At 43.0% G+C, this 18,731-nt stretch overlaps 1 long non-coding RNA gene across 1 annotated transcript; it reads right to left on the bottom strand.

Moving 5' to 3' along the window:
- Window positions 1-3,422: 3,422 nt before the first annotated feature.
- LOC101749199 lies at window positions 3,423-17,315 on the bottom strand. The gene is made up of 3 exons (XR_210660.5): window positions 17,020-17,315; window positions 6,416-6,514; window positions 3,423-4,420 (listed from the first exon to the last, which is right to left on the bottom strand). It is a non-coding gene; the product is annotated as an uncharacterized LOC101749199 (long non-coding RNA).
- Between the last annotated feature and the right edge of the window lie 1,416 nt (window positions 17,316-18,731).

Here is an 18,731-nt window from a genome sequence, read left to right as displayed (position 1 = left end):
AGGAGCCCTGTGTGAGCATGTTGAAAAAATTACTGCTTTCGCTGACAAATGCCATTTTAAAATTAGCCATATGACACAACATCTTATAAATAGGATCCCTTGCTGTGTGCTAGCTGCACGTCTCGAGTGTGGTCAGAATAAGAAGGGACTGTTTTAATGAGTAATGCTTGATGAGAAACCAGTCAGTGCTTCAAATCTGAGGGCAAATTTGTGCCAGGGTCAATCAGTTGAGGTTTACACCTGGAGAGGAAGGGGAGGAGGAGGAAGATCTGCTCCCAAGGGGCTGCCCAGAGCCTCTTATGCACGTTGGCTTCAGTGGAACGGGCAGATGCTCTGCACATCTTAATCAGCTGCTGAAGATAATTTGCAAGCAACCGGTATCTGGCTATATTCCAATCCAATTGGAATATCTGTCCATCACACTGTGTCATCCAGGGAAAGTAAGCCTGTGCAGTCACAGGGGATTTTCCAGCGAGATCAAAAATAGACATCCCATTTATATCCTGCTCTCTTGCTGGGCTGCAGTGACATCCTAAATAAAGTGCCATAGTGTGATAACACACCTAAGTGGTGGTTACTGCTGGTGGCTCATAGGAATTGAAACTGATGCTTCCAGAGCATCATGGGGCAGCTCTGAAGGAGGAGACCATGCTCAGCCCATGCAGTCCCTGCTCATGGAGCTAGTGAGTGCCTGACTGAAAAACCGTATGTCTGAGGCTTCATTCTCACTGCAGGCAGAGATCTGATCTCAGCAGTCTTTCCTCACATTCCTTAATATCACCATATTTATGTTTTCAGTCCTGCTGTTCACTTTGATCTTGCAGTGCAATCCAGGGATGGTATTTGGCCAGGTGGTATCTCCATCTACCCTCAGAGGACAGCCTGCAGCCTTATCCAACACTTGGAGAAGTACTGAGATAAGGGCAATTTAAAATCAATACGTGTCTGAATCCTTGTCTGCAGCTGAGAGACTTGGCATCATTTTATGCCAGAGGAACTTGCTTTGACTTTAGTAAGGCTTACAGGAGTTTGGCATCACAAAATAAGTGGCTGCTGAAAGGCAGACAAGGGCTGAAAGAAATGACAAGGTAACATGCAAAGCCGTGGAGCTGGACACTGTGGCAGTGTGATTTCGGAGAGCTGGACTAGATGACTTTTAAGGGTTCCTTCCAACTCAGATGATTCTACGATTTTCTGCTTCAAAGCTGGAGCAAATGCCAGCTCAGGGCAAATGCAAATCTGGTGTGAGTTTTGCTTTTACCCCCGTGTTTCTACTTTTCCACACTTTGCTCTGTGCTGTTTCTGAGATGGTGAGTACCTCCAGATTGCCATGGGGCAGGGCTGTCCTTCACCCTGCTGTCTCCTGTTTAAATAATTCCTCCCTGCTCAAAGGAGAAAATGCACACATATTACTAATTAACCAAAGATTACTGTTTTACCCCAAACAATGATATGAAATCTCATCACTTTCAGTGGAGAGAGGCTGTTTAGAGAAAGATTGATTAGTGACACATTAGTAACATGTTTGTGCCCCTAATAGCAGCCTAGTCATTATACAAAACATGGGGATTGATTTCACTCCCAAAGTGAGTTACTCCATCAGAGTTAAAGCAAGGCTTGTATTTAAGATGAACCATGCAGACCTAAATCTGAACATTTGCAAATCCAGGGAGGTAAGATCATAATAGGTGCATTGCATGAGGGGCATTTTGCTGGCTGTACATGAAGAGGGAGAAAAAAAAAAGAGAAGAAAAGAAAATATCATTTATCTTTCTCGAGGGAGTTTATGGGCCAAGTTTTGAGGGAATTATCTTTTTCACATCGCCTGTTCGCTTGGCTGTATAAATACAATACCTGCTTGAGAAAGGAACAACAGAGCTCCTTTTAGCCTTTCAGGATTTCAATTCACAGTAAGTTTATCTGACATCTCTCATGATTAGCTGTGAACTTATCTCCAGCAAGAGAGAGGGGTGGAGAGAGAGCAAGGGCGAAGAAGATAAGTGCTGAACAAAAGATTTTTGTCTATCTCTGGTTGCTGCCATAAAAAAGCCTGGTCTGTCAGGTACTGAAATATGAAGTAGCATGTAAATCTTGTATCAGGGAGCAGGGAAGCGTGGCATAGGAACCCACTTGGTGCACCAGATATGCCTTAAATATGATTTATGTTCCTTCACAAATTGTACAGCTAATTCCATGCAGTCAGTGGGAAAAATGCTGTTAGCAGGTAAGAGCTTGCTTTGAAGTGCAGTAGAAGATTCCCAGCGATTTCAGGTAGGTCTGTGTCAGAGCAGAACTTGGGCAGGCTGGATATTGGAAATTGGATGCTGGATTGGGTTGGATATGAGGAAAAATTTATTCTCACAAAGAGTATTAATGCAGTGAAACAGGCTGTCCAGGGAAGCGGTGGAGTCACCATCCCTAGACGTGTTCAAGAAACATGGAGATGTAGCATTGAGGTTAGTGGGCATGGTGGGGATGGGTTGGTGGTTGGTCTTGATGATTTTAGAGGTCTTTTCCAACCTTAATGACTCTGTGAAATGAAATGATCATGGAGATGTGGTAAGGCACAACAAATCTAGTAGTTTTTCCCACCACAATTGGCCTAATTGTGGAACTCACCTCCACAGGGTGTTATGTGAAAAAATATAAATTCATTAGAATATGTTTAGACAAAGCTGTGAAGAAAAATTCCTTCAAGAGCAGGTAAATGTAAAGATATAAATGCAACCCAAAGGTATCAGAAAGTCCCTGAGCTAAGGCCAGCAAGACCTTCATGCACACACTACAGGGAGCAGTATGCTCATTTGAGGCTTATTCTTCTGGCTTCTGCTCCTGGTCACCTCTGAAGGAGGACTCAAGGCAAGATGCACTTTGATTCTTTCTCTATTAACAAATCCAAACAGAAGCAAATAATCTCTTAATGAAATTGCCTATAGTTTTTCAATAGAGTAAAATAATGTATTTTCAATGAAATGGAACAGTGCAGTGCTCACTACTGGACTGACGCCTTCAAGATAGCAGATTGCAGGATACTCTGCACTGTAGTGTCTCACATTAAACGAGGACTTCTGGTGGACAAGAAGTTATTCTGGAGTAATGCTGAAGGAATAGTTGTTCCAGAAACATCTGCCTCTGAGTAACTCTACGTGTGGACATTACTTCTGGTTAACAGTATTTTCTGCTGGACTAATCTAAAATGGCTCTCTGTACTCAAAAATGAGCCTTTATCCGTGTGTTATTCTGTAATGACTGCCCTCTGAATTCACCTTGCCTTTAATTTGGGAGACCTATCAAGTACAAAGGAGCCCAAGGACAGACGTTTATGTGGTAACAGCTGGCACATGTTGATTTTTCATCATTTCACAATATTAATAATGCTTTGTACACAAATAGCTTTTGCTGGAGACACTGAAAGTATTTTTGAGAAATCATGGTGGAGTAAGCAGTTTTATTTCCATTGCACAATCAGGGAAAACTGATGAACCAACACAATAAGGTACAATTTCCTGAAATGATTAGTAAGCTGGGATGCTCCTTTTGGGCAAAACCTAAGTGGAGATCAGAAAGTCAGCTGATCTTTGAGATAATGGTGAGCATCTGCACCTGGAAAACCAGATATTCTGAAGGGTCTGCTCTCAGTACTCAAGAAGGAGGAGGTAACAAAGCCTTCTTGTCCGTCCTGTATCTGTTGGCTTGTATGATGGTCATGCAGATATTATTAGCCTCATTATTGTGGCCACGGACGAATATGGATTTGAGGATTCTCACTGCTCTGCACACTTGTCAAACAAATGCAAAGAATGGTCCTTTGTTCTGAAAATTTCTTCACATAATCACTGGGGTAAAAATGGGGCAAAGCAAAGTGAGTGTTGTCCACCTCCAAGATGCAGGGAGAATGGTACTACCTGCTCAGCTGCTGTTGGGCTGTAGGTTCTTGGCTACTTTGAAGAAGAGGAGGGAGCTGCCAGGAAACACAGGGCAGACTTTGCAGTGATTTGTTGGGAATTTTTCCCATTTTCCCACATGGCAGGAAAAGTGATGTGAAAAGAGATTGTTGGAAAAAGTGGACCAGATGGGGCTGGCCCCATCTCCCCCACCTGCCTAGCAACTTTGGAGAAGGTTTGGGAAGCAACACAAAACCATTTTCTTTCTCCTCCAGCCTCTTCCCTTCTCCCAGGCCATAACCTGAATGTTTGTCTCCTTCCAACTGTCTTTCTTCTGTTGCAACTCCAGCAGCGTATCCTGGCACTTTCTGAAGTGAAGTCAGATTTTGGCAGCATCCCTTCAGCTCTGATGAAAGTTACAACGGGGAGGGTAAGTGGAATTTGATAACAAAAAGCCTCTTGAGGCCTTTTCATCTTTGAACCACTGGCATTCCCAATAAAGTCTTGTTTCTGTCTCAATGTCAACATCCACAATTCTGAAATTAAAAAAAAAAAAAAGAAAAAAGAAAATGAAAGATGAAAAAAAAAAAGGAATTATCACAGCAGACCCTCTAAAAGATTTTCTTTTTATTAATTACAACAAATTGCTTGAAACATATCTTAAACTGCCTATATTTTCAGGAATGTAAATATGCTGAAGGACAGATTATACAGTCACAGCTTTTGGGGTCGGCATGTCAGAAGTCCTGAAGACAGAGTCGTTATCCTCCCCTTTGTTCTTCCTGGCTAACTATTCTTTACGTGGTCAGAGTGACCTACCGTACCGTCAGTCATGTCAGCTCCTAAGTGGTTTAAGATAAGTGTCCCTTGATCACAACGGAAAGTGTGTGGAGATTTTCCAAGAAATAAGTGTTTTGAAAAAATGCCTATGGCTGGACTGTGCTGAAATTCTATGCTCAAATGTAAATATAATTGGAGCATAAAGCAATAAATTTTTTCAAGCACCAACATAAAATAACTGCTAAGAAGGAGTAAAAAAATCAGACTGAACTTTAATGACCTTTGTGTATGTATATTTGATAATATAGCATCTCTAGCCAAGGTTTAAAAATGGTTCAGTCTTGCATCAGAGGGTAGACTGGACCATATTTCTAAACTGTGCTCAGTATTAGACATACTCATTTATCTTCTGGATTTCACAGAAATAAAGAGTATGTACTTGCCAGAGCACATGTTTCAGAGTAAATAGTGATGAAAAAAAAGTCACGGTTTCTTTGCCAAAGTGCAGTATTTTCTATTAATGTGTTAATGAGTGCCATCATGGTGGAAATGTCCAAACTGGGAGAACATCCTGTGTCAGGGAGAGCAGTGGTAGGGCTGCTTAGAGAAGCTCAGAATGTTCAACAACAACCTGGAGAGGAGGCACTGGGCTGGTAGCAGCCCTTATGCTGCTCCTTGAATGGGCCCCCTTTCCCTCTGCCCAATGCTACACCAGTGGTTGGGAACAGCCCACATGATCACAATCTGCAATAACTGAGGTAAAGCAGAGATCACTGGGACAGCCTCCCTTGGAAAAACAACTAGAAGTATAACCGCATAGGATTAGGACATACATTTTTATTGTTATCCTTCTTCAAGAGTGCTGTGCTGACTACCTGGGGAAGATCAGAAGATTGTCTATCTTGAGTTTCCCTCCATTTCCCCGCGTGCCTCCAATGATATACAGAGCTATAAGCCTGTAGGTGAGCTAAATCCTGTACATAGACATTGATGTCATGTCCCCTCATTGATGGCTAATGTGTTTGCCACTGTTTGCTTTAACAGTCTCTGAACACTGGCAGAATATAACTTGCCCATGCTGCACACCCTGCTAAGCACCCTTGACTATGACTTAGTTAGCTTGATCCAAACTTCTGAACTGTAACTGTGCAAATGTTTTATTGGAAGTCTCTGGAAACATGCTACTCATTGTGCTTTTGAATCTGTAGAGTTTCAGGTGTATGTCCTCTGGGTTTGCAGAAACATGCTCATGTCTCCTCTATGGTCTGTTTACCTCTTTCCTTCTCAGAAAAAGGAGTGAAAAAGACTTTGCCACATTGCTTGTGCCATTCTTCCCCCCCGTTTGTTTTGCCACCAAAGTATTAGATATCTCATCATTATTCTAGAGGCAACTAAAATTCAGAATCTGTTAATAAAAATATATTGTGTGTGAATCTCATTTGGTCTAGGATAAATAGCACTGCAAAAGATTTGTTGACTTGATTTTTTTTTAAGTAATAAAAGAATCCAAGAGTATTCTTGAAGTTTTCCACTAAATATTGTTTTCATTGTGGTGGTGATAGTGATAGTCCTCTCATTATTTTACTGGTGTGCTTTGCTGGCACTGCCCAACTGGAGAGTTTTGATGACCACAGATTTTGCCTTGTAGTTTCTTGGACTTGAAGTTTCTTCGCAAAAGCCTCTGATATGAACAATATATCCACAATACAGTGACATCATCCCATGTTGGAAGGAGAAAAATGCTGTCAGACCTTGTTTATAATACAAGCGATAAGCCAGATTTCACCCTGGCTTACATCAAATTCAAGGCTTGGTGACGTAATATAGGTCATGATTCAGCTGTGCAAAACCTGGAAGAGAACAGAAAAGACGATACTGACTTCCAAATGCCTTAATAAGGGCATCTTGTTTTAAAGAGTTAGTCTAAAGTAACTACTCTTATACTAACAGTTATGACTGGGCAACTGAAAGTGTTTAAATCAAGTGGGATTTTCTACTCAAGGCACTGCTAAAGACCATGGTTTTAAGCTGCTTAATCTGGTAGCCCAGGCCTGCTCAGGAGTGTCATTTGTTAGGGAGAGGAAGATTTAAAGTGGAGGAACGTGTATAAATGGCTTAAGTCATAAAAACCAGCCTAGATACTTCATGAGTATCTTAACATGAAACAATAAATTATTAAAACCACAGCTATGCTTTAAGGAAGAGAAAAAAAAAAAAAAAAAAAAGAAAGAAGCTTTAATTCAGTAAAGTCTACAAAGCTTCATGCTTTTTGTAATTATCTAATAAGCCTTGGAAAGAAGATTTGATGCTCACAGCACATGCACGTGCACGCACATGGAAACTCTCTGCTAATGGGTGTTTGGAGATGCTACAGCGTCACCAAACTCAACAGAACCCTTTAAAGAAGGGAGCTGGAAATGCTTCTTCATTACACCTGCTGGGTTGTAGGTGAATTTGCAACTGCAAATTCATGCATTATGCCAGCTCCAATCTGGTGAGAGCTTAATTTACCTCCTTGCTTCGTGCAAAATGTTGAGCTCTCTGGTGAGTGCTGAGACTTGAAAGGCTGGGGAGAATCTTGTTGAGGGATGGCTGCATTTAGTTCTTTGCTCAAAATGTTCATTTGCCCTGCAGCTTTGCTCTTTGGCTTCTCAACAGAGGGTAGATGCCAATTGGTATACAACTTTCACTTCTTTTTCACTTGGTATAGATGTAGGTGTGTGGGCACAGGTTTATTTCAGTTAATAGTAAATACACACATTCTGCTGCTGATCTGCTACACCAATGCCTATCCACAAAAGGAGCGCTGTTTTAGGGGACTCATTTCACAGGGCTGCTCCAGAATAATGTTGGTGGGTCTGAGAAGAGATTTGCCCTGACATCTTTTTTCCACAGCTTACGGACACCATTGTCTGTAGAGCATAATCTAATTTAGCCTAATCCAGTCCTAAAGGGAATTCCCACCTAGGAAACAGGGGAGCAGGGTATGCTGTGAGATTTCCACTAGGTCATGGTGGTCTGTTTTGTTTTCACTCTTGCTAAAGAAAAATGAAAAAAGAAATCAAATCTGAGCTCCTCTTGGAGTGGTTGAAGGCAAAAAGGCACCTCTGCAATGCCTTTCCAGTGGTGAATTATCTCCTGTATACAACAGCTCTGAGAGCTTAACCAGAAGTTAAACTCACGAGAAGCGAACACTATATCAGCCTGAACTATAGGATCTTTGCAAAGAGCATCCAATCTCCATGGCTGATGCCTTCAGAGGGCAGTAAGGTCTGTGCCAACATTTAAACTCTGAAATTGTTCCTAAACATCCAGCACACACCTTGCTAAACTAGGACACCCTAGAGTAGTACAGAGAAAATGCATTTCTTTCCCATTGTTAATTGTTTTTCTCCTCCCTATTCTGACTCTCTACTTGTTTTGTCCTTGATAGCATAAAGAAATCCCTAATGGCGTCTTTTATCTCCCTCCTCTGTAAATAAGTTTGGTCCAAGATACGTCTCCTTTGAATTAAAAACAGATAGTATTTAGTTCTTTTACGGTATCATGTTGCTTCTGAGTAAAATATCCATAAATAAGCTTGCACAGATCAAACCCCTGGATAACACTGAAGATCCTTATCATCAGGCTACTAACTGTTGTAGAACTAAATTCATGGCTGAACATGTATTACATTGAAATTAATTCCAGAAGCAAAAAATGAGAAACAAATGGCATTTTTCATTGACATTCTGTTTATGTACTCAAATGTTAATCATTTATTCCCCATTTTTTTTTTTTTTTGCTTTTTTTCCCCTTCCTGTTTATCATCCAGGCTTCATTAGTGGTCAGAGACAGTCGCAAACAGGACCTTGAGGATGGTCCCAGATGAGGCTGAGACAGCAGATTCATAAAGGAAATTAGAAAAATACCACTTTTTCTTCTGAGAGTGCTTTCTCTGGCAGGGAGCAAGAGAAAAAGCTCAGCCTCTTTCCTGAGAGCATCTCAGGTTCATAGCTCTCTGCTCCCAATAATGGGGCTTTCATAGAACCATAGAATGATAGAATGGCTTAGGTTGGAAGAGACTTAAAGATCACCAAGTTCCAAACCCCTGCCATGGGAAGGGATGCCCATGTAGTGCTTGAATCTCAAATAGTGCTGATGTCATGGTAATTAGGTTCCTCAGCTGAATTACTTCACACAAAGTATATGAATCTGGCTTTTCTGGACATTTTTCCCATCTGCTGACCCAGACATTTTGGCATCTTAGATTGAAACCTAACAAATTAAGATGCATTTGCTTTGGTCTAGCAAAACCCTAAAGTGTGCACTCACTTTTGGACACACACTGAAGTGCCATGAATGTTGCAGGGTCTTGAGCACCTACTCAAAACCAGGCACTTGCCAAAGTGCTGAACTGAATTCCAAGGCCTGGATCCAGCCTGATGCACTTGGGAGCCAAAATCAGTTCTCCCTATACAAAGAAAGGAAGATAGGGCTGCTGCACTACCCCAGACAGGATGGTGGCAGTCAGTGAGGGGAGAGTCATCATGCCACTGCCATAGATATTCCTATCCTGGTGTCCCCTCACCTCCCATTCCCATGGCCCCAGTACCTCTTCAGCACATGTCAGCCACGCAGCAAGGCAGTGATGGATGTGGTCCTGCAGCTTGTCCCTCACAAGTTGATGGATCTACAGTTGGATTGGATGATCTTAGTGGTCCTTTCCAATCTTAATGATTCTATGATCGTAAGTGCCCTTGACCCCACCCACCATGTCTCCAAGCAGGAGAGGAGGAAGGCACTTGGTGCTTGCACTTCTCCCCAGAGCCCCTCTGTTTGTCTCCTTGTGTTGCTTAGCAAAAAGTGATAACAACAACAAAACAAACTTTCAGCAGTCCTGATGGAAAGAAAAAAGAGCCCAGTGTTTCCTCACTGAGGGCTGAGACGTCACCCGGCTATCAGCGATACCTGGAACACACTGCACTCAGTGCCAGCAGATGTGAAGGGGGGGAGGTTATTTTAGTGGTAGCACTCTGAAAGAGCTGGTTGTTACAATCATTGTACACCATGGGAATGAGGTGTAGAGTGGTTTGAGTCCTGTGTTCTGTATTTTTTTTTTTCACATATCCCAGCAATCTCTAAGGGGGGAAGGAGACAACCCTGGGTCAGTCCAAGGGACTCTGCCTGCTGTTCCCATCATGCTCGTGTTGCTGACGGGATTGAAGAACTTCTATTATGTGCATCTGTGTTTCACAGCATGATTAAATCAAGTGCTTTGTGCCAGCACAATTGTTACAGTACAGAGATGTGCAAAGATTAACGAATCGCGTAATAAGAGAAAGCTTAGAGCAAAGTAAGATGTAACCAGGAAAAGACGGCATTGTCTCCTCTGTCCCCATTGGCTGGGAGTTTGGGGTCAGATAAGGCATCCTGGACTATTAGAAGAAAGGGCTGAGTATCGTATTGCTTGGGATAAACATCAGCTCTTCTAGAAAATTCATTCTCTTGCTGTAAAATCTGCTCCTTGGCAAAAGAACTGGAACAGTGCATCCGCTTACAGGGCAGCAGACTCCAAATATTGATACCTACTTCTTCGTGTTTTCCCCACCATGAAACAAACACACACACACAAAACGAAACAAAACAAAAAGCAAAACTGCTGCCCTATCCACTTGGCAGAGCTGAACCACATCCTTCTGGCCCCGTCAGACATGCTGGCTGGGGTATCATGGTGGACAATGCCGTGCATGTTACAGCTGTGCCTTGGGACTGAAATGCTGTTATATTAGAGGAAAATTTTTTCAAGCAATGTTTTCTTCCCTTAAAATAATATTCACTCAGCCTATCAGTTTTGCAAACCGTTAGTGCTTTAATTTTAATATGACCCCTACATGGTAAGTCCTGAATCACAGGACTGGTAGAAACAGAGGCAAACTATCCTAAGTTCTCAAATGCAGTGGAAATCCTGCATCAACACTGAGGGGAAATCAGGCTTTCATTCGGCCCTACAGGAACTGTTTGTCATTTTCATTGTTCCTTCTTTGAGGCTGACTGAGGGATATGAGCTTCTAGGACCAGAGGCAATGGTCTCAAGTTGCATCAGGGAAGGTTCAGATTGGTTATTAGGAGAAATTTGTTCTCAGAAAGAATGGTGAGGTATTAGAATATGCTGTCCAGGGAGGTGGTGGAGTCACTGTTCCTGGAAATTTTCTAGAAAAGGGTAGTTATGGAACTCAGGGACATGGATTAGTAGGCATGGTATTGATGAGTTGATGGTTGGACTAGATGATCTTAGTGGTCTTTTCCAACCTTAATGATTCTATGATTCTGTGTTCCTGCCTGTACTCAGTCCAGTTGAGACCCACTAGCCTATCTCCCCATTTTTCCTAGTGCTTTTCTATCACTGAAGTTTCTCATGGCCAAGCAAAGAAGTGATTGACATTTAGACAGAGCTTTTAGCTTTTAAGCAGCCCCATAAGGCACTGCTATTATTGCTCATTTGTGGACTTTGAGGTCTCCTCACCACCAGTGTCACTGCTGTGCACATTCACCAATTACAGGGTCCCACAGAAACCTCTGGGCAGCTGTGGGTAAGAGGTAGGGGCATTAAATACCCTAGGTCTATGTTTCAGGGAAGCTGAGGTGACTTGAACCTTCTAGGAGCTCTGCACTGAAGTGAGCTCTGCTGGTGAGTAAAATGCTTTATGAAGCAACAAACGTTGAATAAGGGATGAGTTAAGCCTTGAATAATTAGAAAAATTCCAAACAAATCCCTCCGCAGCTACATCCTGCCTTTCCAAGGATTGACATGTACAGTGCAAGTCCTGGGAGACGACACTGTCTCTGTTATAGAATCCTGGCCAGAACCAAGCAGGCTACCAGCATTTAACTGAATGTGAAGTATCTGTAACCATAATAGCTCTCATAGTACGTCCCATGCAGATATCAATTTATTCATCATGTGCCCTATTCCTTGAAACTGGTAGGTGAATGCACAGCTAGATGTAATAGTCCTGCACTGGTATGTGCTACAGTCTTCGACATGAACATTTATGGTCCCAAAGTATAATGCATTATTTTATGAGGGCCTACTGCTCTATAAGGGTGATTTTGCAAGGCGAAGCCACTGCTTGATGCTTATTGTAAAAATCAACTGTTTTCAGCTCTGATGGCCTTATCCAGACATAATCCTTCTTCTTTGGCCCAATTTGGCTTTCTTCAGAATTCACTTCTTCAGAAATTCTGCATAAATGCTATCTCTGGAGTGCTTTAACATAAATGAAAGAAGCATTGCTTTCATTAGTATCCTTTGCAGAAAAATTTATGCTTTTCTCAGTAAAGGGCAAATTTCTGTACAGCTGAAGACGGTTTTTCCTCTTTTTTGATGTTGGAAATGCTAATGTGCTACCCTGAAAGAACTGTCATTTAAGTTCCTTATACACACATTTGCCTCAGTCAACCAGACTAGCTTAGATTCTCTTTCCAGTGATACGCCACAGTCTTCTCTCATGATGTGAGAAAACAGTTGTGTTCTGGGAGATAAAGCTTGGCCAAGCCCATAAAAGAGAATGGGGATACAAAGGAAAGGATCTGAAACTGCCACCGTTTGCCACGGAAAGTGAGCCGAATCTAAACATTTTGCTTTCAAAGTAAGTATTTGAATTATGAAGGATTACTTGGCATCTTCCTCAAACAGCAGAACTTTCACAAATAAATTAGTTCAGAAAAATAAATACCCTTCACCCCCCAAACATCTCACAGTTCCTTTTCCACTGGAAAACTTTTTTTATTCTGTGTGTGTGTGGAAAGCTCTGATGATTGCCATACTTACGTACTTGAACCTACATATGTGCTAAAGTGGCTTTACTGATCGGGACCTCAAAATTTTGTGTGTTGCAGAATTTATACCTTTGCTCCCAGCCAAACCATACCATATAAAAGCTGGATTATTAGTAGTAATATTGCAGCAACTGGCTAACAAGACATCCTGGATTCTGCACACATACTGATGCTCTTTATAGAATAAATGCTCTGTGCTCTGATGTGGCAAATGAGGTCATTTGAGTGCACTAACTCTGGTCTCCTCTCCCTGTTCTGCCTGAAAGAGATTTGAATGTGAAAAGGTTTTGGCACTCAGGGCTCCATGGTTTGGAACAGCTTTCAAAACTGGAGGCTTAAAGGTCATTTTTTCTCAGAAGAATTAAGGAATACAACCCCTATACTAGCCATCAAAGAAACTCTTAAAATGTTTTAAGAAACACGTTGGGTAGGGATGTAGCTGTTCCCAATAAACACGCGGGACATTTGCGTTGGAAGTATCTTTTATCCCTGCAGCATGACCATGTCTGTCAGATAAGGAGAAGCAGTAAACCAGGGAGGATGTGGTCACTGTCTTGGAAGCTGAAAAATAAACTCAAGCTTGCAAGAGTTGTTCTTTCTCCCCTAAAATTAAAACCAGTATTCCTGTTAGCTTTCTAAGCTGTCCAAACTCAGCCGATTCTCTGAGAGAGAAAAAACAAGATTTCAAAAGCTATTTCACATTTGTCAGGGGTGACAACTGGCAAGGAGATGCTGGTGAAGGTGTGGGAGAGTAAGATACTCTCATGGAACCTTTACCCCGTGTCCATAATGAACTAAGGGATGTGCTTGTCCCAGGGCACTGAGGGCACCTTAAAACAAGGGCCATGAAGTGCTCATTTCTGGGCCAGAGGGAGATGCCTGACACCACCTGCAATCCACAGGGGCAAGTCCTTTCAGCCTATAAAGAGCTTTTCTCACTGCAGCACAGGCAGGAGGATCTGCTCCATGCAGTGTCATCTCACCCTTTGCTTTATACTAAAAAGCCTAGTGGTTTCCACAGTTCTAGGTTTAGATTCACACCCTTTCTATGGCTGATGCAGAGCAGGGATTTGTACTGCACTCTCCTATTTCTTGTGTTTGTAACCAACAAGTCATGGGCATACCTGCCTCTTTTTGCTGGCTGTTCTTTGTTCACCTTTAGGTCTAGTAGAACAAGTTCAGAAAATAATGCCCAGATTGGCAATTGCCCTTGTTTGTCAGCTGGGATGCATGGGCATAGCTCTCCATCAGCTTAGCACCAGCACCCACATCCATGTCCAATGTGATAACTGACAGCCCTTCGAAGACCCAGTTCCTATACATCCTCCTTGCTTGACAGACCTTCACTCACACTCAGGAAGAGGTACTGTAAATAGCTCACTGGTCTTTAAGGAGTGAATTGGTGGTATAGTGAGGAAAGTGTTTCTGAAGCCCACAGACCTCCTTTTCTATCACACACCAGCCTGTACCCCATTGGGTGGGCTGAAAGCACATTTCTGCATTCAAGCCTACCACACATAAAGCTGGTTTTAAATTTCCTGCTCTCTAAACCATGCTGCAAAATGAATCAAAACACTTTCATTAGAGGGATGAAAATAAATCCCAGTGAGGCTGGATTTTATCATACAGATCTATTGCAGACCAGGAGTCCGGGTTATGTGGGGTTCAAGAACGTGGCCATCAGCCACAGGAGCCAAACGTGAAGCTGTGGAGAATCCATGCTGCATGCCCAGATAGTAGACTCAGCAACCAGTGCCGCCACCTAAGAGAGCTGCAACTGGCAGGCTAACACTCCGCCATTTGGTTTTTGGGAAACCTTAATTTTCATCAATGAAAACAGATCTGGCAGCTCATAAAAACGGCTTTGAATTACACTGGATTTCCAGAACTAAAACAACATTTTGATGGTATTTCTACTTGTGATTGCCATTCAAATGCCTTGCAAACGCACGTTTGAGAAGCGGGGTGAGTTCTCTTGGCTGTGTCTTCACATCAGGGTTAGCACTACTTCTATCTGGGGAGCTGCTCCCAGCCTTTTCCTTGCCTCCATGGAGAATGGGATCCCAGTTAGCTGGTGTCCCAGCAGGATACACTGCCTTGTGCACTGTATCTACTTTCACTCAGCTATCTGCCACCACTCCTGGCAAGATTTGGATTGTATTACTCAGCTGCTAATAACTCTCTCTTTCCCCAGTGTACATCTTCACCAAAGAGAGTGGTCCCAGTGCACTGGGACAGCCCCATGATGCACAGAGCAGTGCACACTTCATGGCCACATCAGAAGAAGTAACCATTTAATTTAGAGTTTGTGTCTGGGTAATCTGGGGCTGAACCAACTAGCATCATAGGTGGAGATGTTGCTGCCTACAAATAGGTTTTTCTGACCATGCAAACACTGGCTGTTCACAAGAACAAAAATGTGCAAGCATGCATACACAAATGTATACAAATGCATATTATTATGATTTGCAGCTGTCAGAACAGTTCCTATCACTGAAAGAACTAAACTTAATTACCAGTCTGGAACGAATCATGGTCTTAAAATAAAAAAGAGCAAGCTGCTTAAGTGTATCCACATTCTTTCATTATAGATCACTTGCCAAGAATAGAGGGCTGAATCCTCAGTTGTTGTAGACTGGTGTCAAATTTTGACAGCTAAATCAAGTCAAAAGAAGCTGGTTTTCCTGATGGTGCTAGCTGCAGATCTGATTCTACACATTTTCTTATCTATTCACCAGAAGGCCATTCAAATGCAATGAGAATATCATGAAGGTGATGCTTATTAGGGGTCACGTGCATCTTCCAGAACCCGTTGGCCCTGGCATCTAGATAGGGATGAGCAGCTCTGAGTTTTATTCCTAATATTTACCCGTAAAGTTCAGCGTGACCCTGAACATGTCCTTCAAGACCACCAGTAATAACATTCAGACCAGAGACAGCAAACTTCAGAACAAAAAGCACTGTAGCTCAAAACAAACCGTCGCGCAAATACAAGGCTGTGTCTGATCCTGTCTGCCCCAGACATGCATGTTCATAGTCTCCAGAGGTCAGAGATGGCTCAGGTTAATGGCTCCATGCACTCCCACAGATCTCTACCTTAAATGCATCCTCTCTCACCAGCATCCTCGATGACCGATTCTGGGGCTATCTTGGCATCTGAAGGCAACATCTCCCAAGACTTCAGGGAGATACTCTGGCATTCATCCTAGAGATGCTGTGCACACCACTGGTAATGCACAGGGCAGAGTTTGCAGCCTGTTTTTAACAACTGTGAGCCCTCAGCCTCAGCTGTCCTCACTGTGTGTTTGTACAAAGCTTCATGCACTGAGGCCCCGCTTTAAAACCAGCAATAAATAACGGCAGAACAGGACAGGGTGTTAAACCCACTGATGGCATCTGAGTCATCACTTCTCATGGCATGACCTTGGAGGTAGGCTGTTAAGTCTTAAAAAAAAAAACATTTAGGAAAATAATTTTAAAAAGTCTCTCAAGTCCAGTGTCTTGCTTCAGTGACAGCAAAAAGAGTAACAGGAGATTGCTGTTTCAGCGCTGTGCAGCCTTTTGAGATCTTGTTTTTGTTTTCATGCAATGAGCAGGACTTTATAGGCTTGTTTTTGCGTGCACACACAGTCTTTCATCAGTGAGTGTTTCGGTAACGGGCCCCTGGATATCAGTAACATTGACACATTCATACAATATCCCACTCCGTGATTTGCGGCACTCCTATGGCTCGGCCCTATTAATGTATGAGTGACTCTTTTCATTACCTTGCCATAGATCAAGTGCTGGCCTCTAATTTTGACTGATGATTCAAATACATCTGGTTTTCCTAACTTGAGCCCATTCAGCTCCTCCAGCTAGTGCTAAATGATGTTGTTTGCCAGAGAAGAATAAACTATTTTGGAGAGAAGCACAAAAGGTACTTTGATGGCTGAGCTGCAGTCCGAGCTGGGAGCAAACGTGGCTGCGTCTGAAAGGGGGAACTCAATGGGGAGAAAATCTGCTTGTGTGAATTTTTCTCTGGGACTGTTAATGTTTTGCTGGGGGAGCAGACAACCTTCACGTGAAGAAAATCAACAACAGTCCCATTTATAACCTAGGATGACTATGAAAGTTTCATTTTCTGCAACCAGTGAAAGGTCCCTCTATCTGTTGGGATCTCCCCAGACATTTGGTGACAAACGCACCCCAACATGATGCCAGGGACTGCATTTTTCTTCCTCTTCTAACATACCACATCCTAAATTTAATTGCTTTAATTTGTTAACATTATTTTATACTTGACAAGCATCCTTTCTAAGGCTCTCACTGAGCCATGGCAGCTCACTCTCCACCTTCACACCAGTGAGAAACTGAGAGATCCCTGTTGAAGTTTGCTGCAGCGCAGCGACTGCTGCACCTACTTGAACTAACCTATATATTTGCTTTAAATAGGAATAGAACAAAATTCAGGAACAAACTCAAATAGGAAAAAATATGCCTTACTTCCTCTAGAGGAGCCTCAGCCATCAGAAAACAGAGGTGTGTACCATACCGTGTCTGCTCTCTCCAGCACCATGCAGTTTGAAGGCTCTCCTCCACACTAGAGCAGTTGTATCCAGAAGAGCTGAAATGAGCCCTTGTCACCCTCCACACTGCACCTCGAGATGGGAAAATGAATATTCATTTTCTCTAAGCTAAAGGAAGGAATGGAGCTTGTGTTTCGTGACTCCTGACAAGGGGTTCAGTGGCTGCACAAAGGATGGGCCTCAAGGCCAGAGGGGGAAAGGTGTCCTTTCGAAGGGAGTGCTCCCAGCTGTGTTTTTCAGATCAGGTTTCAGGTGGGTGTGTGGAGGGCACAGTTCTGCATGTCACCTGTTGTGGTTTAACCCTGCAGCAGCTCAGCACCACACAGTTGTTGGCTCACTCCACCTCCCAGTGGGATGAGGGAGAAAATTGGGAAAAAAAAAGCAACCAACAAAGTGGAACTCACCATGAACTGGGTGTGCAGTTGTCTGAGAAGCTGAGCAATCAGCCCAGGTAGCCCAAATTAAAACTGAGCTGACCACAGATGTGCACATTTTATTCCCTGCAAGGTCCAAGCGAGAGCGGCTCTGTGCAGCATCCCTGTACAGGGACAGAGGGCCAAGCTTTGGTGATATTCAATGACAGTTCTCTGAGGTCATACTTGAGCAATAGACTCACACATCAGAACAGATATCCTGCTTAGCCAAAATAAATAATAATAATAATAAAATCCTCAGGAATACAAAGGTCCAGAAAAATCTGGACTTGCAACCCTAAAAACTTAATATGATGAAATCCTTACCCTATTCAGCTTACCACTGGACTCAGAGAGACAGCACTTTACCCAGGGACCCTTGAAAGGCTCTTACCTAATGCCTAATGAGCTATAGAGGAGCTTAAACTACCCAAAGACTTTCAGGATTTACAAGGATGTTGAGGGGAAATCTTAGGCACTTAGGTAGTTACATGCCTGACTACCTCTAAAATCCAGTGCTCTGCTTGCAGTTACAAAGAGCAGCTCCAGCCTCTTCATGTCCTGCATTGCCACAGGGGTGCAGGCACTGTGCTATGTCTTGGCCCTCTCTACCCATGGCAAAGCCTCCAACACCTGTGAGAACAGAATTCTTGCCGAGTTCAGAGTGCTGGCTTGAGGTATGACCAAAACCAGTAGAAAAACATGCCAAATAAAAGGAGCTAGGGGTTTCCCTATAGAAGAATAGTCTTTGCCAGGTCAGACTGGCATTAAATCCAATCAGCAATAAAAATATTCCCTCTTTGGAAGCTAAACCCACTCCCTCTAATTGTCCACTAGAGGGTTTCTTGTACTTTCCACTGAAATGCTTGACACACAAAGATCTTAGAGAGGGGGTTCAGGGGCCCCAGGTGCAGTATGGACAGCCCTGAGCAATGGCAGATGCAGGAACAGCTCAGGTGCCAAGGACCACTAGAGGATGGCACCCAGAGGTGGTGTTGGTGCATGTGAACATATAACCAGGTTTATCTGTGAGCTTCGCTGATGGCAAGAGCAAGTGCAGGCCCATCTCACAAGTGCTGTGTCTGGGAGTCCTTCATTAAAACCCAAAGAAGAAGCATAGCTTTCACAGTTTTATCCATCAGAGGAAGTGATGCATATTCAGGTGACTGTCACATTTGCTACTGCCTTTAATGGCCATGTCTTCCACTGAGTCTATGCAACAGTCACCCAGTCCTGGTGTTCTCTTGCCCCTGCCTTGCAGCACC

The sequence above is a fragment of the Gallus gallus genome, chromosome 4 (assembly GCF_016699485.2).
Source record: "Gallus gallus isolate bGalGal1 chromosome 4, bGalGal1.mat.broiler.GRCg7b, whole genome shotgun sequence".
In the NCBI taxonomy this organism is placed as follows: Eukaryota; Metazoa; Chordata; class Aves; order Galliformes; family Phasianidae; genus Gallus; species Gallus gallus.
Note: the sequence above shows the minus strand (reverse complement) of the source record. Positions and strands in the feature narration are given on the sequence as shown.